The sequence below is a fragment of the Petaurus breviceps genome, unplaced genomic scaffold (genome assembly GCF_028583685.1).
Source record: "Petaurus breviceps papuanus isolate PSGF00001 unplaced genomic scaffold, PetGlider_PUasm1.0 37, whole genome shotgun sequence".
Taxonomy (NCBI): domain Eukaryota; kingdom Metazoa; phylum Chordata; class Mammalia; order Diprotodontia; family Petauridae; genus Petaurus; species Petaurus breviceps.
In genome coordinates, this window is record NW_027186296.1 from 8,482,759 (window position 1) to 8,507,655 (window position 24,897).

The 24,897-nt window shown below is 40.4% G+C and overlaps 1 long non-coding RNA gene and 1 pseudogene across 8 annotated transcripts; both read right to left on the bottom strand.

Annotated features, from left to right (window-relative positions):
* Positions 1-5,618: 5,618 nt before the first annotated feature.
* Positions 5,619-23,570, bottom strand: LOC138168456 (uncharacterized). 8 transcript variants are annotated; one of them, XR_011170104.1, is made up of 5 exons: positions 23,521-23,570; positions 20,702-20,759; positions 16,160-16,325; positions 7,705-7,911; positions 5,619-6,680 (listed from the first exon to the last, which is right to left on the bottom strand). It is a non-coding gene; the product is annotated as an uncharacterized lncRNA (long non-coding RNA). The 8 variants fall into 8 exon arrangements; XR_011170106.1 differs by lacking the exon at positions 23,521-23,570 and adding an exon at positions 22,490-22,592 and having other exon boundaries at positions 7,705-7,906; XR_011170102.1 differs by lacking the exon at positions 23,521-23,570 and adding an exon at positions 22,490-22,592.
* On the bottom strand, positions 16,637-20,163 carry LOC138168701 (leukotriene A-4 hydrolase-like; annotated as a pseudogene).
* Positions 23,571-24,897: the final 1,327 nt, after the last annotated feature.

A 24,897-nucleotide genomic window follows, 5' to 3' on the forward strand; every position in this document is an offset into this window, starting at 1 on the left:
GAATTAGATAATGAGAAGAGGAGCAATGGAAAAGAACACAGTGGGAACAAACTAGTGGATGGCTTTGAAAGTCAAACATGAGTTCATGTTTTATCCTAGAGGCAAGAAGGTGCTCCTCTAAGTTTTACAGGCAGGTTCAGATCTAGTACAAATAGACCTATACTTTAAAAATATCCCCTTAGAGCGGCGGCTAGGTGGCGCAGTGAGTAAAAGTGCCAACCCTGGAGTAGGGAGGACCCGAGTTCGGTTCTGGCCCGAGACACTTAAAACCCACACAAAACTACTAGCTGTGTAACCTTGGGCAAGTTACTTAACCCCAATTGCCCTCCAAAAGGCAAAAAACAAAACAAAACAAAAATCCCCTTATTAGGATAGTTGAAGGGAATGTATATATGTATTTATATGTGTATTTATACATATATGTATGTGTACATGTATGTATAGGTGTGTATAGGTGTATAAAGGAATGATATCTAAAAAATAAAATTAAAAAGTGAGAGAAGAATACACTGGGAGAAAGAGAAAGGGAGAAATAGAAGAGGGCAAATTATCTCCCATCAAGGAAGCAAGAGAAAGCTGTTACAACTTAGGGGAAGAGCAGGGAGGTGAAAGGGAATGAGTCGACCTTACTCGTCATTGGATTTGGCTTAAGGAGAGAATAACATACACACTCAATTGGGTATCTTACCCTATAAAAAAGTAGCCAGGAAAGGGATGAGAGGGAAGGGGATAGAAGAGAGGGAAGATTAATGGAAGGGGTAATCAGAAGCAAACACTTTTGAAAAGGGACAGAATCAAAGGAGAAAAATAGAATAAATGGGGGGGGGGGACAGGACGGAGGCTCACAATATGACTACTATGGAAAAGTTTTGTATAACTACATTTGTATAACCTATATTGAATTGCTTGTCTTCTCAGTGGGGGTGGGTGAGGAGGGAAGAAGAGAGAGAATCTGAAACTCAAACTTTTAAAAACAAATGTTAAAAAATTGTTTATACGGGAGCTGCAGAACCCACAAAATGACACAGAGAAGCTAACCTCCCGCTGAGAACAGCCCGGCAGGCCAGCAGGAATCGGCCAGCACAGCGCTCTGGGAGCCGAGCCCAGCACCACACCGAGGCTGTAGCCCCAGGGCGGGCCTGACCAGCCGCCAGCCAGAGGGACTCCAGATCAGCAGCAGCTGTGGCTGTTTCCAGATTTATCAATACATAGATGAGAAGGACAAGGTGAGAGTCCAGTGCAGTCTGGACTTTGGGACCCAGGAAGTGGGAGTGCATGGCTTTTACCCCCAGAGCGAGAAACCGCTCAGACGCCAGCACAGCCTGCCAGCACCACGTGGCGGCTTCAGCTCCTGGCCTGCAGAGTGTAGGGGGACCAAGCACCAGTCTGAGGGGTCATCGCTCTTGCTTTAACCTGCTTGGATCTGGATTGCAGTCTAGGGTGGAGATCCTGGGGTGTGTGTCCAGCTTGCCAGAGCATGTGGAGACCTCAGAGAGGGCACCCATCTAATACCTCCGGCAGCTGAGAAAACCCCAGCGTTTGGGACAAAAACTCCCCTGTCTGGTGGCAGAGTCCTACTGTGGCGAAAAGCCCAAAAGTCAAATCACAAAATGAGCAGGCAGAGGAAACAAAGCAGACAGAAGATTCCAACATTACACTCCTATTTTGGGGATAAGAAGGAGCAAGGCATGGAACAGGAGGAAAACAGTAAAGTCAGTACTCCTACACCAAAAGCTTCAAAGGAAAATACAAGCTGGTTACAGGCCATAGAGGACCTTAAGAAGCAGATAAGAGAAGTGGAGGAAAAATTGGGAAGAGAAATGAGAACAATGCAAGAAAATTATGAAATGAGAGTCAACAGCCTGACTGAAGAAAATAATACCTTAAAAAACAGACTGACTCAAATGGCAAAGGAGGCTCAAAAAGGCAATGAGGAGAAGAATGCCTTAAAAAGTCGAATTTGCCAGATGGAAAAAGAATCTCAAAAGCTCACTGAGGAGAATCATTGCTTCAGAATTAGATTGGAGCAAATGGAAGCTAATGACTTTATGAGAAATCAAGATGCTGTTAAACAGATCCAAACAAATGAAAGAATAGAAGGCAATGTGAAATATCTCATGGGAAAAACCACTGACCTGGAAAATAGATCCAGGAGAGATAATTTAAAAATTATTGGACTGCCTGAGAGCCATGACCAAAGTAAGAGCCTGGAAAGCATCCTCCAGGAAGTTCTCAAAGAAAACTGCCCTGATGTTTTAGAACGAGAGGGCAAAATAGAGGTTGAAAGAATCCACCGATCACCTCCTGGAAAAGATCCCAAAAAGAAAACTCCTAGGAATATTATAGCCAGGTTCCGGAATTCCCAGATTAAGGAGAGAATATTACAAGCAGCCAGGAAGAAACAATTTGAATATTGTGGAAACACAATCAGGATAACCCAGGATCTGGCAGCTTCTATACTGAGGGATCGAAGGGCCTGGAATGTGATATTCCGGAGGTCAAGGGAGCTGGGATTAAAACCAAGAGTCACCTACCCAGCAAAACTGAGTATCATGTTTCAGGGGAAAATACGGTCATTCAGTGGAATACAGGACTTTCAAGCATTCTTGCTGAAAAAACCAGAGTTGAATAGAAAATTTGACATTCAGATACAAGAAGCAAGAGTAGCATGAAAAGGTAAACAGGGAAAAGAAATCATAAGGAACTTATCAAAGTTGAACTATTTTTTTTTTTGAAGCAATCGGGGTTGAGTGGCTTGTTCGGGGTTGCATGGCCGGTTGTTGTTTCTGGGTGTGGTGCTGGGTGTCTGGGCCTGGATTTGATCCGGGTCGTCCCGGCACTGGAGCCGGTGCTCTTGCTCGCTGAGCCACCTGGCCAAAGTTGAACTATTAACATTCCTACATGGAAAAACAATAATTGTAACCTATGAAACTTTTCTCAATAGTTGAAGGGATTAGAAATACATATATATATATATATATATATATATATATATATATATATATATATGTCTTTATATGAGGGTATTCAGGCATATGAATACATATGTGAATGTGTGTATATACGTTTACAGGTATACATAGATAGAGGGCACGGGACCAATTTAACAGGAAGGGATGATACTTAAAAGGTGAAATTAAGAGGTGAGAGGAATATAATGAGAGGAGATGGGGAGAGACAGAGTGGGGCAAACTATCTCATACAGAAGAGGCAAGGGAAAATGGTTACAATGGAGGGGAAGAATAGGAAAGCAAAAGGAATAAGGTCAACCTTATTCCTATTGAATCTGGCTTGAGAAGGGAGGGAAATACACACTAAATAGGGGATTTCACCCTCCAGGAGGATGGGGGGGAAGGGGATGTGAGGGGGGATGATGGAAGGGAGGGCAGGCTGGGGGGGAGGGAAGTTGGAAGCACCCAACAGGTGAAAAGGGACAGGATCAAAGTAGAGAATAGAACAAGTGTGAGGTGGGATAGGAGGAAGGGAAATATAGTCAGTCTTTTACAATACATCTACTATGTTATTGTTTTGCATTAGCCACACATGTACAACCTATACTGAACTGCTTGTCCCCCCAGTGGGGGTGGGTGGCAGGGGGGGGAAGGGAATGAATCTGGAATTGAAAGTTTAAACCAAATATTCAAATATATATATATGTGAGTGTGTGTGTGTATATATATATATATATATATATATATATATATACTATTATTAATACCATCTTACATGTAATTAAGAAAAAAGATATACAGGCACTGAGGCATAGAGATCCACTGGAAAAGTTGAAACGTGTATGGGAGAAAATATGGGAGAGAGCAGATTGGAGGTGGGGATATCCTGTGGGACTGCTGTTTTGGGGGGATGGGTGGGGGGAAAACGGGGAGAAAATTTGTAACTCAAAATCTGGCGGAAACGAATTATGTAAATCAGCAGTTAATAAAGCATTTAAATTTAAAAAAATTGTTTATACGTGCAACTGGGAAATAAGATATACAGGCAGTGGTGTATAGAAATTCATCTTGCCCTACAAGAAAGTAAGGGGGAAGGGGCTAAGGGAGGGTGGATAGGGGGAGATATAAGAGAGGGCAGACTGGGGGAAGGGATAATCAGTATGCTGATCTTGGGGTGGGGGTAGGGGAGAGATGGGGAGAAAATTTGGAACTCAAAATCTTGTGGAAATGAATGTTTCCACATTCCACAAGAATGAACTAAAAATAAATGAATAAATTCTAAACTATATGTGTGTGTATGTATATATATATATATAGTCGACCTCTAGAAAAGGTTTGGTTAAAGGAGACAAATAGTAATATAAAAATACAATATTTATTCATTATTCCCTTAAGTCTAGCATTTCTTGTACAAGGAGCCAAGAACTAAGTCCAGACTGAAGAACAGATGAATCACAAGACTTTTTATACATTTTAGAACCATCCCAATTTAGGATGACCCTGTCACAAAACTTTATGACTTCCATTGGTTACAGAAAGAAGTTCCTTGGTTGACAACAAACGGAGAAGGGTAACTGTTTTCTCTCATGTGGAGTTAGTCCCAAGATAAGGGGAATCTCACTTCTGGTTTTTGAAATTGCTGACACAGGGAAAGGCATTTTTAAATCAATCAAAGCAGTTTGTTTGCTTAATTCAGACTTTGGCCAAAATATGATATTTGATGATTATACATACATATATATCTATATCGATATGGATGTAGATATAGATATATATCCTCTCAACACCTGGATAGAAGCTTTATTGTGTTCTTATATCTATGCTTCTTATTCTAGGTCAATACTGAACTCTTTGACACTGATTTCTGCCTCTGGTCTAGAATTTTTCTTTTTGTAAATTCAGCTACTCTTCCTGCCCAGCTATTCACACCCAATAGAAAAAAAAAAATACACCCTATATTGTCCCCTGGCATTGTCTTCTGAGGAATGGAATCCTTGGGAAGAATGAAGTTTCCTCGGGGATTAGTGATTCTTATTGATTAACCTTTTGTAAAAAAATCTGCACCAGTGAGCTAAGTGACATGATTATCACAAGGTTTGGGGGGATTTGTTTGATTGTTCCCCAAAGATTGCTCAGATCAATGAAATTTACAAGGCCAACCCTGGAAGGTTCCATCCACAAACATCTTCCAACTCTAAAAGAATCTGTGTAAATATGGTCCTTTAGATTAGGGACCCTCCGTGCCTCCAGGTAGAATTTCCTCATCTAGAATGTGAACTCTGAAACCCAATAATGGGGATTAGGAGGCAGGGCGCTAAGGAGGAGTGGGCTTGAATTAGGGCATAATAATCTTTGCTTTCTGTGACCATTTTGCACTCCCTTCCTACACTATTCTGGGCGCTGTGGAGGTTGTGCCCTTTCTCAAGAAAGATAAATAAACTTTTCTCTACTTTCCTAAGCAGTCTCCGAACTCATTTACCCTGCCATTGCACAGTCTCTATCAGAAATCAAAGAAGGCTCATCCAAGCTTTGGTTATGAGATGTAAACTCCTAGTTCTTACCTCAGGAACATATTTATCTTTCTGCTTTAGAGCTAATGAATATCTCGGTGACCTGAGAAGGAAGAGATAATAAAACGAATGAAAAAACACAGCCACAGCCTCTTAGTCAGGACAAATCAAAATTTATTTAAAGCAAAATTTGAAGTAAAAAGCATTTCCCAGTCCTTGGGTACATCATTTCTCTCTAAAGACCCTTCTAGAGTAAATTGTCATTCCAGAGACCCTTCCCAACACCCTTTCTTTCCCTCATTTCACCACCCAGTCCCCTGGTGAGACAAAAAGAAAAGGAAATCAGGGGAGAGATGAAACGCAGGGAGCCCATATGAAAATTTTGCCTTTTGATGATACAAAGGGTGGAATAAAAGAGAAGTGTCACACAAGAAGAATGTGAGAGACAGTCAGAATGGGTCTGCTTCCAAGGCTTTCATTCTAACAGCACCACTCTAGTATCAAGGAACTCATAAAAATGAGATAAAAGGAGAATCAATCAATCTGCAAGTAATTATCAAGCTCTTCCTATGAACACCAAGTATGTGCTACGCATTGGATATACAAAAAAAAAAAACAAAAAGGGAGTCTCTGTCCTCAAGGAGTTTACATTCTTTGAGAAAAAAAGGAGAAAAGTGAGAAATTCAGGCTGGGGTAGGGGGTAGAAACTGAGGAAAAATGGGGAGTCCCAGAGAGCAGGAAAAAAGTAAAACAGGGGGAAGTTATGTATATGAAAGAGGAGGATAAACTGGTCCATACAAATGTTGGGGTTTTTTATTTATACAATACAGCTCAATTGTTCTAAAATGGACTTTTTGTTTGTATTTACAGTTAGGGAAGTTGCTTTGTAGCCTGGTATAACAATCTGTCACCTTAATTGGCTTGGGGCTTTTATGACAGGTTGCTGTATAGGTACAATGCTGGCTCTCAGGACCCTCACAGATGTTCAGGATGGTTTTGTTTGTATCGTGGATAAAGGTATGAAAAGGCAAGCAGGAGATCCCCATCATCAGCCACCTGTTCTTCATGATCATATTACAGTAATTGTCTGGATCGCCTGGGAAACTGGTCCTGGGGTAGTCTACATAGTAACCCCAAAAGTACTCAGACTGGGCGAAGTTAGTCAGGTCCAGGAAAACGAGCAAGAAAAGGGTCAACATCACAGCATAAGACATCTGTCCTTAGGGAGAGAAGAAAACATGGAAGAAGGAGCATGATATCGCAATCTGTAAATTCTATTGGGACACCAGATATCCCATCCCTTCATAGCTCAAACCCTCTCCACGATAATTCCATTTCCTGCTTGCCTTCAATATATTCTTTTATCATCTATGGGATATTCCTATCCCTATTATATATCGCTTTTTTCATATCTTTACTCCAGATCTTCATCAGTGCCCCATCCCACAGTCCTGGCTTTTAAATCTGGTCTTGATTTAACATTTTAGGGTAATTGAAGGGTGGAGGCAAAATTGCTCAAAGAAGGACCATCATTCATCATCTCTCTTTTTTATCCCCATATTGAGAGATCACTTCCATATTAACTCTAAGTCTAAATCTGAGGATTGTCATAGAATCAAAGATGGAGTGAAGGCTACAAAGGTCAAGCTGCTACCCAGGCTACAACAGTCAGGGAGGCAGGCACATCAAAAGAAGCATTTTTTTTTTTTGCTATTCTTTATAAAGGCACACATTTAGTGTCCACCAATTCCACTCTTCATGACATTTAGCTATTAATTTTGTGGGGGGAAAAATCAAGTCACATGTAATACTGGACATTTACAAACTGAGGCAAATTGGGGGAATAAGTCAATTTCCAGTTTTGCACGGAGGGGGGCGAAGGAGGGCTGGGGTGGTGGATAACAATTTTTTGTCCCAGCTCTGCTTAGAAAACCTGACTTTAGGAAGGGAGAGGTCTCCATTTCCTCTAATGTGTATATAAAACCACCTGTTTCTAACATCCTCATAGGGATAGATAACCAGGTAATAGGGGATTAAAGGGGATCCTCTTAAATCCCTTTACATATTAAAAGCATTAGCAGACTCCTCCCTTCTCCTTTATTCCTTTAATATAAATGTTACACTTATCCTCTTACCCATCCTAGTTTCCCTATTCCACACTACTAGATCAGAAAGGAAGCCTTCCCTCCTGGGTCTAACCCCAAATACCCAGTCCCATTTTGGATATTTCTCCCCTCACTTACTATCTTGTGCTCTGCCTCCTGCAGATTTAAGATCCAGTTAGTCCCAGAGATAGAAAAAAGCTTTGGTCTCTCTTCTCTGAGTGTGCTCCATTTATATTACTCCAGTTGAATGGGTAGGGCTGAATAGAGGTGTGGCCAAGGCTTCAGATTAGAAGTGATGTAAGGGTAATAATTTTCTGGAACTGTGACATTCAGAGGCTTTCTAAACTGAACAGCAAATCCATGGTCATTCTTCTTCATCTCAACTATCATCACCCCCCCAAACCTCTACTCACTTTGACTCTACTTCCTAAACTTATGGAAACAACAGGTCAGAAACCAGATATTTCTAGGGAAACCAAACTCTTCCCCATAACTGGGCCATAGTAGTATGATGTAGTTACAGAAATAAGAAACTGGACAGCAGGACTCCTTACTTGCTCAAGCAGTTTTTCTCTTTCCTCTCCTCTTTTGTACTCAATTCATGATGAAAACACTAAATATTAACTTTTTTTCTTTTGGCCAGGAAGCCTGAGGGTCTTCCCCTCCCAGTTTGATTTCTCTTTTTCTTTTTTGATTAAAGGTGCCCCCTTTGATTAACTTCTTAAAGAGGTCTATTCACTAAATGGATATTACCACACTCAAAGTGAGAACCTGAAAAGACCTTAGCCTACATGGGCCATGGTCTCCCACTGCATCCTGGGCCATCTCCAGCCATCTTGATGAATATCTGGCCACTGGACCCAAATGGCTCTGAAGGAGAACTTGCACAGCCCTTCCTCACTCAAATCCAAGTCAACTGCAAGTCATGTCATCATCTCCCTGATGTCATGATACTCTTCAAGAATGAAGGACAAACACAACAGTAGCCATGATGAAAAAAACAAATCCGACCCAAACACCAGAGGAAGTGAGGGACAAAGGTTTTAGCTGAAACGATAGAAGTCATTCACTCAAATAAGGACCAGCACAGCCACCAACCTTTTAACTCTTTTCACTCTCTTTAAGTTCTTCTGACCTCTATCACTCTCTGTGAATCTGTTTCCCCATCTATAAAACAATTATATTTGCCCTATCATTCTCATTGCTTTGCTAGTAAAAAAAAATACTTTTTATACCTTAAAATAACCTGTCATATGAGCTATATGTTTTTGTCACTCTCACATACCAATCCCTATTACCCCAGTCTCTTCTTTCTGGAAGTTTTTTAGCTGTGACCTTCTGAAATTGTACATAAGGTTGCCTAAATTCCAGCACTGGGTAAACTTATGCCTAATATAATTCCTGCTCTACAGTAAACTATAGGCTGAGATGGACAACCACCTTGTGCTTGTCTCAGGGAAATAAGGGCCAGATTATGCACTTAACCCAAAACTGAAGCCTAAAAATGGAATTGTCTAGGTAGAAAAGCTAAACATGGAATAATATTTTCCAAAGCTAGCCAAAAGTAGCTAGACTTGTCGTACTCTTAATGTCTCTTTCCAGGTCCCAGTTCTAGAATAACATATATATAGTGGAATTTAAACATTCTGATGATTCCTTTTCAACAGGGGAGCTTTCTCAATTTCTGCAGACACCATCACATGAATTAAATTTTCTGTTGATATAAAACTATGAAGGCTTTCCTTTTTAAAAATATATTTCATGCTTCCTCACTGATAAGCTTTGTAAACTCGTAACGATCATAGCTGTGAAATGTTGTCACCCATATCCCATCTCCTTGCCTTTACACTAAGTTGTTACTCATTTCTGAATTGCTATCCTTTCTCCTTTTCAATTCAGCTAGTGGTTCATCTACAGTGACTATCCAAGAAGATGGAATGTCTGTCTTTATTGATGGGCTAGGCAAAATACAAGTTCCAAACACTGTGTTTGTCTTATAGAGAATAAAAGAATCACTGTGGAGTAGTGGATGGAGAGCTGCCCTTGGGAGCCAAGAAGATGTGGGTTCAAATCTTGTGTAACTATTTACTAGCCATGTGACCCCTAACAAATAATTTAACCACCTGTAATGAGAATAGGATTTGAAGATCTTCCATGCCCCTTGAACTTGCTAAGGTAGCAGGAAGGGATGGGGCAGGAAGGAGCTGGAGCCCAGTAGGAACCAGGCTGGAGCCAGCTCGGTGACTACAAGCAGTGGTGGTGGAGCGAACTTTCTTTTTTGAGCCAGCCAGAACTTCTGCTAAAGATTCTTGCTGAGAACTGCCAGGGACAGGAACTTCCGGGGGGGGGGCGGAGCTGCTGGGAGCAAGCTGCATGGAAGCTGAGCAGTTACCATGAGTGAGGAGAGGAGGATCTTTGCCTGAGGTAGCCTGTTTTGTTTTGAAAGCTTGAGAATGTGGGTGTTTACTGCATTAATTACATGTGTCAACTCTATGGATACTGTGATGGCTTTGACTTTCTGGTTTGGGGACTCAGTTTTCTGTTATTTGAATAAATGTTCTAGCTATGTCCCCCATGTAGAGAACCTATTACATTTTATGATTAATAACCATATCAACATATTTATAGTTATGGTAGGCACTGTGAATACTGCATTGGTGATACACCACCCCATGCCTCAATAGTCTCATCTGTAAAATAATACAGATGTGTCTGAAGGCCTATAACCTTCTAGTCTGAAAGCTTCTTATTCTATGATTCTATGATCATAACATTTCCTACAATTATTTAAAAACATTGCTCTAAAGAGAGATCCACAGCTTCAATAGATTGCCAAAGAGTTCTATGACACAAACAAGTTTAAGGACCCTAATGCTCTGAGAAGACCTGGCCCTCTCCCAAGATGACTTTAGTCAGAGTGGACTAGCTACTCAACACCCCCAAAGGAAATTGCTTAAGATGCAGAATTCTAAATTATGGCTTTAAAAATACTGCAATTCTTTTAAGCTCCCATCATTACCCTGTAAGCTTGTCCCAGAACACAACAAATTACCTTAAAGCTTTAATAAGCTTGAAGAAGTCACTTATAAACACTACAGAGGGCAAGTTGGAGCCAGAAGCCCTTGCCTTACATTCTTACTGCCGCTCCAAAGTTCCAGTCTCCCTTATGTGCCCAAACAGGCTTGAATATTTTTTTACCATTTTCACCAGAGACTGAGTCAAGTAAGTGAGGGTAGTTCTCCACTCTGCAAAGGGAAGGCTCTGTTTACCAAGCCAGTCAAGAATTTATGAGTAGGGAACTCTAAGTTTTCCACCACAAAGAATATGTATCTAAGCACATTTATAAAATTCATAAAGCATTTATTAAGCAACTACTATATTCCAGGAACTGTAATAGGTGTTGGGGAGACAAAGAAAAAGGAAAAAGTGACTCTGTTCTAAAGAAGTTTGCATCTGATGGATGTGGAGAGACACGTGGACATCATTAAATACAAAAAATCAGTAGGGGGAAGATGCAACAATCCATGAGGTATCTCTCCAATGTAATCCTTTACAAATATAAAGTAAATTTGGAGAGAGAAACAATGTCACCAGAAGGGAATCAAGGAAGGCCCCATCATTTGGAGACCTAAGGGAAGCTAGGGATTCTAAGAGGTGGAAAATGAGAAGGCTGTGTTTGGAAAGCTTGTGAAATATTCCATGCAAAAACACGGAGATAGAAGACAAAATATTGCCTATAAGTATCCACAAATAGGCCAGTTTTATAGAATTGAGATTCTGAGAAGGGGAATAATGTGCAAGAGAATAGTTAGCTGGAACAAGATAGTGAAAGCTTTGAATGTCAAACAACAACTCATGTTTTATCCTAGAGGCAATAAACCTTATTCTCTTAGTTTTGCTGCCAGGTTCAGACCTATACTTTAGAAATACCCCCTCAAGAGCACCGGCCCTGGAGTCAGGAGGACTTGAGTTCAAATCCGGCCTCAGACACTTAACACAAAAACTAGCCATGTGGGCTAGTCACTTAACCCCAACTGCCCTCCAAAAAAAGGAAAAAAGAAATATCCCCTCAACACCTGGATGTAAGTTTTATTGTGTTCTTATATCTATGCTTCTTATTCTAGGTCAGTACTGAACTCTGTCTCTGATCTTTGTCTCTTGGCAGGCTTCTAGATTAAATTTTTCATTCAGCTATTCTTCCTGCTGGGCTCCTCACATCCAACAGAAAAAGTACACACTGCTGACATTGTCCCCTAACAATTGAATAGAAACTATCTGAAATAAAAAAGTTCATCCAAGTTTTGGTTGTGACATGTCACTTCCCAGTTCTCACCTTAGGAACATATTTACTTATCTTTTTTGCTTTTGAGCCAATGAACAAGTGACCTGTGAAGGCAGAGCAAGTGAAGGGAAGAAAAAAACAGCCACAGCCACTTAATCAGGACAATTAGGAATTTATTAAAATTAAAATTTTAGGGAAAAAATTCAACAAACCTCAAGTACATAGCTTCTTAATGCTTCCAGAGCAGATTGCCATTTCTGAGACCCTTCCCAACGCCATTTCTTTCCCTTACTTCATCACCCCATCCTCTAGTAAGGTAAAAAGAAGAGAAATGAAAAGCACAGAATCCTTACAAAATACTTTCCTTCTGCTTACAGAAAGGGAGTAATTGAAAGCAGTCCCAAAAGAAAAATTTGAAGGGAAGTTAAAATGGGTTTTCTTCCAAGTCTGTAATTCAGCAATCCCACTCTGATATCAAAGTTCCCATAACAATTAGCTAAATGAAGAATTAATCAATTAACCAGCAAGTAATTATCAGTTTTTCCTATGAGTCAAGTATATGCTAAGCACTGAAGATACAAAAAAAATGGAGGGGTCCATACCCTCAAGGAGCTTACATTCTACCACAAAAAAGAAATAAGTCCAAAATTCATGCAAGGGGTAAAAGCTGAGGAACAGCAAGGGGTACCAGAACCCTGGGAGAAAAATAATACTGGGAGAAAAGTTGTCACTAGTGGGTGGGGTACCCAAATGGGACCCAGAAGTGGGGAGGATAAACCTGCCTAACTATGTGGTGTTGGTGTCCATTTATATAAACTGCCTTGATTCTTGCAAAATGGACCTTCCCCTTGTATCTATAGTTAAGGGGGGAAAGCATGTGACCTGATATAGCAGCCAGTCATTTTAAGTGGATTGGCTTTCATGATAATTGAGTCCATTGAAACTTTGGAAGGTCTCAAAGGAATTTGCACAGATATTGAGGATGATGTCTCTTGGATGAAGGTGGTAAAAGACTTGAAGTAACTATTCTTCATCATCCCTCTCCACCAAATCATCACATTACAATACTGGGCTGGTTTTCCTCAGACTTTGGGTCTTGAGATAGTCCACATGGTGAATTCAGAAGCCCTGACCTGAAAGAAGTTAGTTCTAGGAAAAGAGGCAAGAAAAGGGTCCACATAATGGCATGAGATATGTTAGGGAAAGACGGAAGAACAGAAAAAAAAGAATAGAAAGTAGTCATCTATGACATCCCCTGGGATAACAGCTCCTCATCCCTTCATAACTCTAACACCTTTCACTATATCTCCATTTCCATATGCCTGCATTATGTCCTTATCTGTATTTTATTACATTCCTATCTCACTTGCCTATCCTTTTTCCAGTTTCTTCTCTCCAAATCTGCACCTCTGCCCCATCTTACTCTCCTTTTTTTTGTAAATCCTTTAGTATCTGTATTAAATCTGGTCTTGGTTTTGGAATGATTGAAGGGTGGAGGCAAAGTTACTCAATAAAGGAGATGTCATTTATCCTTTCTTTCCTTGTCTCTCTATCTTGAGAAATCACTATAATATTGATCCTAGCTCTACACCCAAGGAGTACCATCATAAAACCCAAACTAGGATGAAGATTAGACGAGTCAAGCTGCTTCCCAGGTTGCAACATTCAGAGAAGCTGAAATCAAACATCAAAGGAAAAATTCTTATGCTACACTTTTTTGTTGCCTATAAATGCCAATTTTCATGATGTGCAGCAATAAATTTTGGAAAAGTCAAGTCATATCTGATACAGAAGCAGCTGGCATTACTCACAAAATGAGTAACTTTCCAATTTTGCCTAGGGTGTAAAAATGTCTTGTTTCAGCTCTACTTAGAAAACCTAATTCTAGAAAGGGAGAGGTCTCCACCTGCTCTCACATGCATGTAAAACTACCAACTCCTAACATCCTCACACTGAGAAATAACCATGTAATAGGGGTTTCAGGAGATCCTTTATCATAAAAGCATTAACATTTCTTCTTTTCATTATTCCTTTAATGTAATGATTACATTTATCTCTTTCCCACTCTAGTTTCCCCACTCCTCATCACTTGATCAAAAAGAGATTTTTGCCACTGTATCCCTTTCTGAGGATAATCCTAAATGCCCAGTCCCGTTCTTGGGCTTTTTCCCTTTATCTGTTCATGCTCCACCTCCCATAGATTTAAGATTCAATTGGCTCCAGAGATGAGAAGAAGACTTATCCCCTCTTTCCCCTGAGGGTCCTCCTCTTATATACTCCCACTGAGTGGGTAGGGATGGATAGAAGTGTGGCCATGGCTTCAGATCAGAAGTGTTATAATGGTCATCATTTTCTGGGGCTTCGATATGCAGAGGTTTTCTAAACTGAACAGGAAATCTGTGGCCATTCCCCTTCATCTCAACTATCATCACACACTCAACCTCCACCACTCTGACTCTGTTGCCTATGCTAGGAAAAACCAGAAGTCAGAAGCCAGAGTTTTGGGGAAAAACCAAACTCTTCCTATAACTGGTCTGTAATAGAAACTGGAACTCAAGGCTTCTTGCTTGCTCATGCAATTTTGTCTCTTTCATCTGCTCCTCTTTTGCACTCAACTCATGAGTGAAAAGCCAACTCCAACCCAAAAAACAGAGGAAATGACAGACAAAGGTTTCGGCTGAAAATGATAGAAATTCCTCACTCAAACAAGGACCAGCACAGTCACCAACTCAACCCTTCATTCTCCCTATTCTCTTTGAGCTCTTCTGACCTCAGAACTCTCTGCATAATGCTCTCACTGAGCCTATTCCCCTATCTGTGAAGTGGTGATATTTGCCCTATTACTTTCACAGTTTTGCTATAAAGAAATGATTTTATATAAACTGAAATATCTCATTCATGTGAGCTATCTTGAATCCATTTATAAAAATTATATTAAATTATAAATATAAATATAAAATTATATTAAAAATACATAATACCTTCCAATGAGTTTGCAAAAAAAAATGAATTGAAGTCATAGAAGACAGAAATGTACTCGTCAACTTTCAACAAAACCCTTATAATAACTGGCAGATGGGATTGAAAAACTAGTATCATGACTTAGTAAGCACAACCATTATTGCCCTTCTTTTTGATCTACATGAGCAGGAAATTAAAATTTAACAAATTCAATCTAACTCGGTGCCAGAGAAGAGAAGGATCATACCCAGTTCACACAGGTAATTAGTGGCACAGCTGGAAATACAACACAGGAAATTCAAATTCCACAATCACATAATAACAAGTCCTTCAAGATCATGGAATCCCAGGCCTTAATTTCAAGGTAAAGGAACTAAGAGTTAGGAAGCTTCTGATTTATCTAAAGTCACACAACTAAAGCTTAATAAGCATTTGTTGATTTGAATAGATATGATTGAGAACTGTGTGACAGAACAAATACTACTGTATGCCAAAATGAAATATCCTATCTTTCCTACCTCCTATCTGGGACAACTAGGCAGGGAGAACAGTCACTGGGGTAAACTTGATACTTACCTTCCCTTTACTCCTCACTCCAAACCCCATACCACCTAAACCCCTTGTGGCATCTAAGTATGAAGGAAAATATGACTGCTCACACCACTTGGATGGGTTGGGAGCCACTATCTAGAGTCTTTCTAGTGAAAAAGTAGATGACCAGGCTTTATCATTTGGCCTCCAGATCCTATAAATACTACCATATAACCTGCCAATAAACTCTAAGGATCCCAGGACTTAACCACCCACTATGCTAATATGCTTTCATATACCTTTAGAATTCTAGGTCTTTCCATCCACAACTACAGCTGAATTATCTTATATGTGCTATCTTCCTCAATTACAGTATGATGTGCTTTAGAACACGGATACCTCATTGTTTCAGTTTGTATTCTAGGGGCTTGGTACATTGTGAGCACATAACAAGAGTGTAATAAAAATTTTTTTGAATGTTTATTCATTCACTCATTACAATCTGCCTCTCACACACATACATTGATGCCACAATCATAACTCTGGTTACTCTTTCATCCACAGGGTTGATGGTAGAGATGCCCTATGCTTCTTCTGGTACTCACTCTCATTCTTAACCATATAATAGAATCAATAAAAAAATATTTTTAAGGGTAGGAAGACTACGTCCCTTCTATAACATCCTGGCCGAAGCTTTGGCCTACTTTGGTCCTGCTATAAAAATGATAGACAATCTCCATGATGAAAATAATTGTAAAACCATGATAACATTCAATTAGAATATTAGCTCCCTTAAGATAGAATTGTCTTACTCCTTACCTGTATTCTACATTTTCATCACCTTGGAGAGCATCCAGCACTCAAGAAAGACTCATCAGATACTTGTTGATTGATTGAACATGGAAGGACATCTACCAATTGAGAGTAAGATGGTAAGGATTTCATTTTCCATTATAGCATCTCATTTCTTGCTTCTTATTTACCACTAAAAAAAATAGTAAATCAAGCATCAGTCCCTATATGTATTGAATCAAATACTCCAGAAAATCAAATCAACAAAATAGCAAATGAAGAAATCAAACTTTCAAGAAAACCAGAAATTTTTATATTTCATATAATGAAACCGAGAGCAAAAAAAGAAATAAAAGAATACCTTCAAAAATAAAAAAGAAAATACTCAAGCTAACAGAAGACCAAATAGAGAACTAATAATAACAAAGGGAAAAAATCTTGTTCCTGATGGGAGAATTCTGTCAAACTTTTTTTTTTTTAGCTTTAAAAATCTCAGCTCAGATTTATTTGGCAAAAATCACTGATACAACAGAATACAAATCTAGGAGTAAATGGGAATGTGTGATTACAGGGCGATTCACAGAATATGTTTCAGTCATTCACTACAAAACTGAGTGGTGGGCAGGTGGACAGGCAGATGATGTCCTCAGTCCACTTTCAGATCCTTCCCCACTAACATGGTGGTCACTAGATGCATACTAGCTTTGTGTTGCTGGTAGGCACTGAGAGCCAGACCCTGGGATTTATCAAAGGCAGCAAGATCCTTGAACAGGGTAAACTTCAGTCTTCCTTGTCCTGTGGCTATTTCTAGAGCCAGGGGTATGGCATCTTCCCACTTGGACTGGATACAAAGGCACAGCCATCTGAAGTGGATCTCAGAGTTTTTAACAGCGCTGAAGTTTTACATCTCCTGCATTTGCTGTATGTGTGACACTGGAATTGGTGCTGCCACTAGCATCAATGCTAGAAACTCAATCAGCTGATGAGATGACATATCCTTTAAATCTGCTGAACAGAATGTGCCCAAATCATCTTCTTTGGCTTTGATCCACTGTTGGCTCAAGTCAATACAAGCCATCATACTTTGGTTTTACAGGTGGCAGGCCAGGAGAGAAGAACCAAGCATTCCAATCAACTTGGTTAAGAACATCGGTCTTGTCTTTGAAGTGAGAATACAGGAAGGCTTTCCAATCATAGGTCATTATGCTCTTGTAGGAAAATTCCTTAATATAAGCTTTCAAGAATTCCAGGAAAGGGGCGAGTAGGTGGCACAGTGAGTTGAGTAACGGCCCTGCTGTCAGGAGGACCTGAGTTCAAATCCAGCCTCAGACACTTGACACACTAGCCGTGTGACTTTGGGCAAGTCACTTAACCCCAATTGCCCTCCAAAAAGCAAAAAATTAAGAAAAGAAACAAACAAAAAAGAAATTACTTTAAAAAAAAAAGAATGCCAGGAAAACTTCTGGTCCTCCCAGAAGCTGCTCGAGATAAAAGAGCAGAGCAAAGCCCTTCTCATAGGGGACGGAGGAGTAAACCTCCTCAGGATCCATATCCTTCAGGCTCACCACCAGTTTGATGAAGGCATGGGTTTCTCCAAAAGTTTTGATCAAGTTCTGTAGCTCTCCCCACCCACCTAAAGCATGGAAATGCCTGAACTTTTCACCAAATAACCGACCACAAATATGGCATCCCAGGTACACGGTATGTCCTTCATTTAACCAAAAGTGGTCCCAAGTTTTGTTCATCACCAGGTTTCCTGTCCAGCTGTGAGAGATCTTGTGGGCAATCACATTGGAGAGTGATTTGTCACCTGCCAATAAAGTGGGTGTCACAAAAGTAAGGCAAGGATTTTCCATGCCACCATAAGGGAAGGAAGGTGGTAAGACCAGCAAGTCATACTGTCCCCAAACATAAGGTCCTCCCAGATCTTCTGCAATTTTCAACATTCATTCAGTCTCAGAAAATTCCAAAGCAGATTTTTCCACCTGTTCCTTCTAAGACCACACCAATGTTCTTGGGCTAATCTTTCTGCTTTCTAAGGCCCCAACGACAAGAGCGATCAGATAGCACGGTTTGGGGACTTTTTGTATGAATTTATAGATTTTCCTACCTGAGTCTACAGGATCAGGGGCTTCTCCATCACAGACAGCACTCATAAGAGCCACCAGTCCATTGGGAACTGATACCTGAGCACTGTAGGTCAGCTTCACCAATGGAGTGTCCTGGTAGGGGAAAATCACTCTGCAGTGGATGGCCTGGCACTGACTGAAAAGGTATGGGTGCTTCTTTCAGAGTCCCCTTTTACATGAATTGGAGGTGGTGGGAGCTGGAGCCGCATGGAGGTCCTGTTTCTATTCCGCCATCTTGACTCCCTGGAATGGCATAGATACCGGACGGAGAAACACCAACATCTAGGTTTTCAAAACTGGAGACTCCCTAACAGCTACCCAGAGTCTCATCTGATCAAATCACAAGAACAGTCTTCCAATGAGTGAGTCCCCTGGGTGCTTCTTTCCAGACGTCTGCTCAGGAGTGAGCCACTGCAGAGCTGAAGATTGGGGGCACGTCTCATAGGAAATCTCCGCAACCACTTCCTGCTTTTTGCTCAGTGCTGCAGGAAGAGTGATTTCCAGTGGAGATCCTCTGAAGCTCTGTTTTTCACCCAGAGAGAATTGAACTTCTTGCCCATTAATTATGACTTTTTCTACTTTAAGATCCTTTGTATCCAAAATCAAGCTGCCCAGGCTGTCCTCCTGGGAGTGCAGCATGAGCTGGGCCATGGCCTGCAGAGCCGGCCAGGCAAAGTCTCTGTCAGACTTTTAAAGAATAATATTACCAAATACTTCACAAATTAATCTCAAAATTTGGGAAAGAAAGAATTCCTATCAGCCTCCTTTTATGAGACAAATAGAGTACTAATACCTAAACCAAGTGAGGAGAAGGCACAGAAAGATGAATTGTAAAGAAAAATCCTGGAGGATCAGAAAAGGTATTAATTGAAACAATTAATAGCTTCAGCAAAGTAGCAGGCTACAAAATGAGCCCTCAAAAATCACCAACATTTTTCTATAACAATAACAAAATCCAAGAGACAATAACTAAAATGGAAATGCCTCTTCAAATAACTACAAAATTCATAAAACATTAGGGAGTCAACCTACCAATGCACACAAAATGCATATATAGATTCAATTACGAAGTTCTCCTTAAGGAAATAAAGAATAACTCAAATAGCTGGAAGAATATTCATTGCTCACAGATGGGTCATGCCAATATAATAAAAATGACAATACCATTGAGGTTAATTTATAGTTTTAATGCTATACCAACCAGCCTAGTTAAGGGATACTTTATAGAATTAGATGAAATAACAAAATTCATTTGGAGAGACCAAAGATTTTGAATATCAATAGAAATAATGAAAAAATGTAGGGATGAAGGGGGAACCTCACTGCCAGACCTTAAACTATATTATGTGGCAGGACTCTTTAAAACAATTTGTTGTGTGAATCCTAAGCCTTGAGGAGACTGATAAAAGAGGAAGAAAGAACATTTAAAGGAACATAAATACATAAACAAGCAGGCATTGAACGGAAAAGAATGAGTGAAATTCTTCCTTGAGAAAGAAGGAAGAATGATCTGGAAGCCAATAGATAACTCCCACTAGAATCAGGGTATGGCCATAAACCTGGTTAAATGCCTCAAAGGAGACAAGGTTGTTTAGAAGTGGAAGTGAAAACCAAGAGGCATATTTACTTTCCCTTCCAACCCAATGTGTCCAGGAGTATGACAGGAAGTATATCTAGTACTGGAGAGGGTGGCCAGGGAAGCAGTGTACTCTTCAGAGAGCTAGTTTTCCTTCAATCATTAAGGGTAGCTCAACCCCAAGATGAAACTTCAGTGCAGTAAAGAGGAAGGGCCACTTGATTTGGAGTGAGAAAGAGTGAAGTTTGAATCCTGCCTTAGACATTTGCTAGCTGTGTGACCATGAGAAAGTCACTTAACCTTTCCCAGCCAGTCCTCACCTGCATGTTGGAGGAACAGAATAGCATGTACCTTCCAGGGTTGTCTTGAACATCAAGTGAGATAAAATGTGTAAAGTGCTTTGCAAATCTTAAAGCATTATATAAATGGTAGCTGTTATTTTCTCACAGTCCCCAATATGAATGCTTTTCTTCAACTGCATTTTACTATTATCTCTTTCACAAGTCATATACTTTCCTATCACTCCATCATTGTGCACATCATTCTCTATGCTGAAAGATACTTTCCACAATCTCTTCCTATTGAAATACAATTTTTTCAAGCCGCAGCTCAAACTCTACCAACCAAATCCTTCTGTGATCCTCCCAGTTGGAAATCTTCCCTTCATCAGACCTTGCATGACACTCATTATATTGTGCATTCTATTGTATCTATTTCTTTGTGTGTTGTATCTCTCCTTGCCACTCCACTATAGTGAAATCTTCAGGAGAGCAAAAACTATGCTATTCGTCTTTTGGACACCTAGCAAAGTGTAAACTTGTGCAAATAGTTGTTTAAATGAACGATGGAATGAAATTCCCTTACCTCTATCCAAAGGATGACCAAGACTCTGCTAGTCCTAGGGTGAAGGGATATACTTTCTCTAAAAAAATAAACAAATAGATAAACAGATATAAATAAACACATATATAATGAGTGAGTGGATGAATAAAAACAAGCTAGCTAAAGAGCATAGAAATAACCTGGATAAGAATTTCAGTGAAGAAGCATCTGCCATTGTCCAGATGTCACTATGTCTGGGCTCAAAAGTATGCTTGCATTATGTAGGTATGTGTCTATTTGTGACTTCTACATGTTTCCACTTTCCCTTCTTATGCTGTATATATCTGTGAGAAGGGTACCTCACCTGATGATTTTTAAGCCAACAGAGCTATGATCTGCTTCTGTGCAGCAAAAAAATGACTGTTAGTAGCATTAGTCCCCTAGGAGTCACATTCTACAATAGGCCATTCTCTGAGCAGGGTGTTATAAGAAATTATACATGGTCCAAGGCTCCATGAAGTGTTTGCTTTACCAACAGACCATAAAGGATTCATAAATCAAATAGCAAGGTATTTAGGAAGGAAAGATATAGTAAATAACAAAGGAAAATCAAGCAGTAGAATCATATTATGCTCCCTCCCTTCCTACACAAACAGATGTGATCTCCTAAAGAGTCCCAAAAAACCAAGGTTGGAACTCCAGGGACAACCTAGAACAGTGCAAATGCCAACATCAATGACCCAAGCTCCAACTCCTGATTCTCACGTTGTTACTCAATTACTTGATTTTCGAGCTTTTTGCCACAGTAGAACTCTGCTTCCAGAGAGGGGAGCTTTGTCCCAAATTGCTGGGGTTTTCACAGCTGCCAGAGCTATTAGTTGGCTGCCCTCTCTGAAGCCTCCACACGCTCTGGCTCACTGGTCACACACCCCAGGACCTACACCCTAGACAGCAATCAAGATCCAAGCAGGTTAAAGCAAGAGCAATTACCCCTCAGAATGGTTGCTTCATCCCCCTACAATCTGCAGGCCAGGAGCTCTGAAGCAGCCATGCAGCTGCGGCCCCTGCACCTCAGCCTCTTCTCCCTCCAGGGGAAGAGGCTGGACCACACTCCCCGACTCCCTGTTCCCAAAGTCTACACTAACCTCTCACTTTGTCTTTGGCATTTATTGGGTTGATAATTCTGGAAACCACCACAGCTGCTGCTGATCTACTCTCCTGACGTCCCTCTCCAACTATTGATTCTCTACTTGGACTCATTCCTCAGTTGTTAACATAAACCCACGCACTCCTGTTCTCTCTATCTCCAAATATCTGAACCTCTGACTGAGGGCATACAAACCCTGTTCTCAGTCCCTACATACTTGTTCCCTTACTCCCATCCCTGTCAACCTATCTCACATTCCAACCTCAGCAGTGTCCAGATCTGCCCACCACTTCCACTAAGGTCTCTCAAATGATAGTTCCTTAATCAACAAACTTCCTTTCACCTTAACATTTTTCCTTCCTCACTCCTTCCATGTTCTGGAACTCAATGAGACCTGACTCCCTCTTGATGGTACTGCACTCCAAGACACTCAGTGCATCAGTATGAAATTGCACTGTCTCTCACACCATACCCCACAACTCAATGGTTGTGGCAAAGAAGTTAGAATACTCCTTTGTCTCCATTCTCATTCCCAGACATTCCCTTTACTACTATCACTCAACAACCTCTCTGCCTTTGAGATTCAGGCTATCTAAATTATCTAATCCAAATACTGACTATCTAATACAGGCTATCTAATCCAAATACACCATGGTGGCCATCATCCTATGAACTCCAGGAACCTTTTCCTTCCTTCTTCAATGAGTTCAGTGACTGGAACATGATCTTTCCATCCCAGCTCCTTATTTCACCTAGTGAATTCAACACTTCTATTGATGCTCTCTCAAATATTCTAAATTCTTACTTCTTATATTACTCAATTGTCATGACCTACTTGTCCACTGTACCTCACCTATACACGGAGATAGTCACACCCTTGATCTCGCCATCACTCTCAAATATTCCAGTCCTATGTGCATGAAAATAATCTTTTATCTTTCCATCTTTGTTTCTATGCCTTATAACCACTGAAACTGTCATTCTCACTGTGACCTGCAATCCCACCACCACTCAGTTCTTTCCCAGGTCATCAACCCTACAAACCTCTTTCCTCACTTCTCTATCCAACACTTCAGTGCATAAGTTCAAGCACACTCTCTCTTCACACTCAAATACATTAAATTTCTTGCTCCTTATTCCATTGCCAATCACAATCATAACTAGGGCAGGGTGACTGGGACTTTGTCCATAGGTGCCAATATAATGGTAGGGTATATATCCTCAGATGGTAGTACACTTGGAGCTGCTATTGGTAAGATCAGATTGAATAGATCTATAACTAGGATTCTGTAACAAGGTTTTGTTTCAAATTGCCAACATGATGATAAAACACAGAGAAATCCTCCAGCAAGCTATCCCAGGCAACATGATTTACCCAGGCTCAAGTACCCTTTCTGAGAGTTCTGTCTCCATGGTGACCATCTCCCCAAACTCACTTTCCAGTGAACCTCCATCTCATATTGTCCTCTTCCCTGCCCCTTTCCCTAGAGTTGGGGTAGAGAGGAGTTGACTGAACTATGAAGGGAATATATTAAAAAGGTTTGATAGGACTCTCTAGAAGAAGGCCTGGCCCTCTACCAAGGTGACTGTTGCCAAAGTGAACTGTTCTCTGTCTTGCCACTTCCCCAAATGAAGTCGCCCAGGATGCTACAATTCTAAATTATATCTCTGAAAGTAACTGAATTCTTTTCAACTACCATCATTCCCCTCTTACCTAGTGCCAGAGCCATGCAAATTACCGTGAAGCTTCTATAATTCTCAAGGAAGCATCTAGCAACAGTAGAGGGGAGTAAGTGGAGAAGGAGACTTTTGCCCTATATTCCTGCAATGGCTGCAAAGTTCCTGCCTCCTTATAACTTGAATCATCTAAATCTTATGTATGGTTAATAATCATGTTATTTTTAGCCTTTGTCATTTTTTTCCCTTGTAAGAGATTACATTTTCAAGAAACAACCTATATTCAAGTGTGGGCCCTATTCAGACCCATATAATCATATGCAAGCATATGATTATCATTTAATTGCTGTTATTGTTTAATTACTCCAAAAAAGGTTTTATGAGAAAAAAAACCTTACAGGTGACAGATCTACAGAAACAGAGCCTGGTCGATGGAAATGAAAGCCAGGGTCATGTAAAAGGTAACCTAGTGGATTTGAGGAGTAGTAGGTATGATGGGAAAGTAAAGAAATGCAGAAACACTCCCTGAAATCAAGGAGCAACTAGTTTCGTGAGAAAGGTAACATGCAAAAAACTATGCACAAACAAGACAGACAGGATAAACTGGAGCTAATCTTGGAAGCCTTTGTCAGCATCTTTCTCCTTGTCTCTACCTGAGTCATTGAGTGAATCAATCAACTGATCAAGGGACCTTTACAAAAACAAAAACATAGCAGCAAGTAAGACAATTTGGGTGGAAGTGAGAATATTCTAAAAGGAGTAATATTTAAGAAAAAGGTAGGCTGGACCTAGACAATGAAGAGCATCCAGCAAAGGAGGTTATATTTCATTCTAGAGGCACTAGGGAACTCCTGGAGCTTTTGGTGAAATGATCAGACTTGTTCTCCAGGAATATCACTGTAGCAGATGTCAGCTAGATGGCACAGTGGATAGAATATCAGATGGGAAGTCAGGAGGATTCCTGAGTTCAAATTTGGTCTCAGACACTTACTAGCTGTGTGACCTTGGGCAAGTCACTTCACCCTGTTTGCCTCACTTTCTTCATCTGTAAAATGAGCTAGAGAAGGAAAAGGCAAACTACTCTAGAATCTTTGCCAAGAAAACCCCCAAAAGGGTGAAAGGACTGAGGAACAATAGCTGAGTGGGGGACTAAGTGCTTTCTTATCTCTTTGCCTCCAATTTTGGGTCAGTAAATACTCTTTGTCTCTAACTTCTGCCTCTAGAATTAAATTTATTTTAACACTCTCACTAAACCCAACAGAAAGAGCAAGCCTTACCTCCTGAAAGCTGAATGAAAACAATCCTGAATGAAGAGAGTCTCAGAACAGCTTTGGAAGTGGTCAATCACCTCCCAGATCCTACCTACCTCAGGAATTTTCTGTCTTCTTTCTAGTCTATAATCTTTTCTATGGCA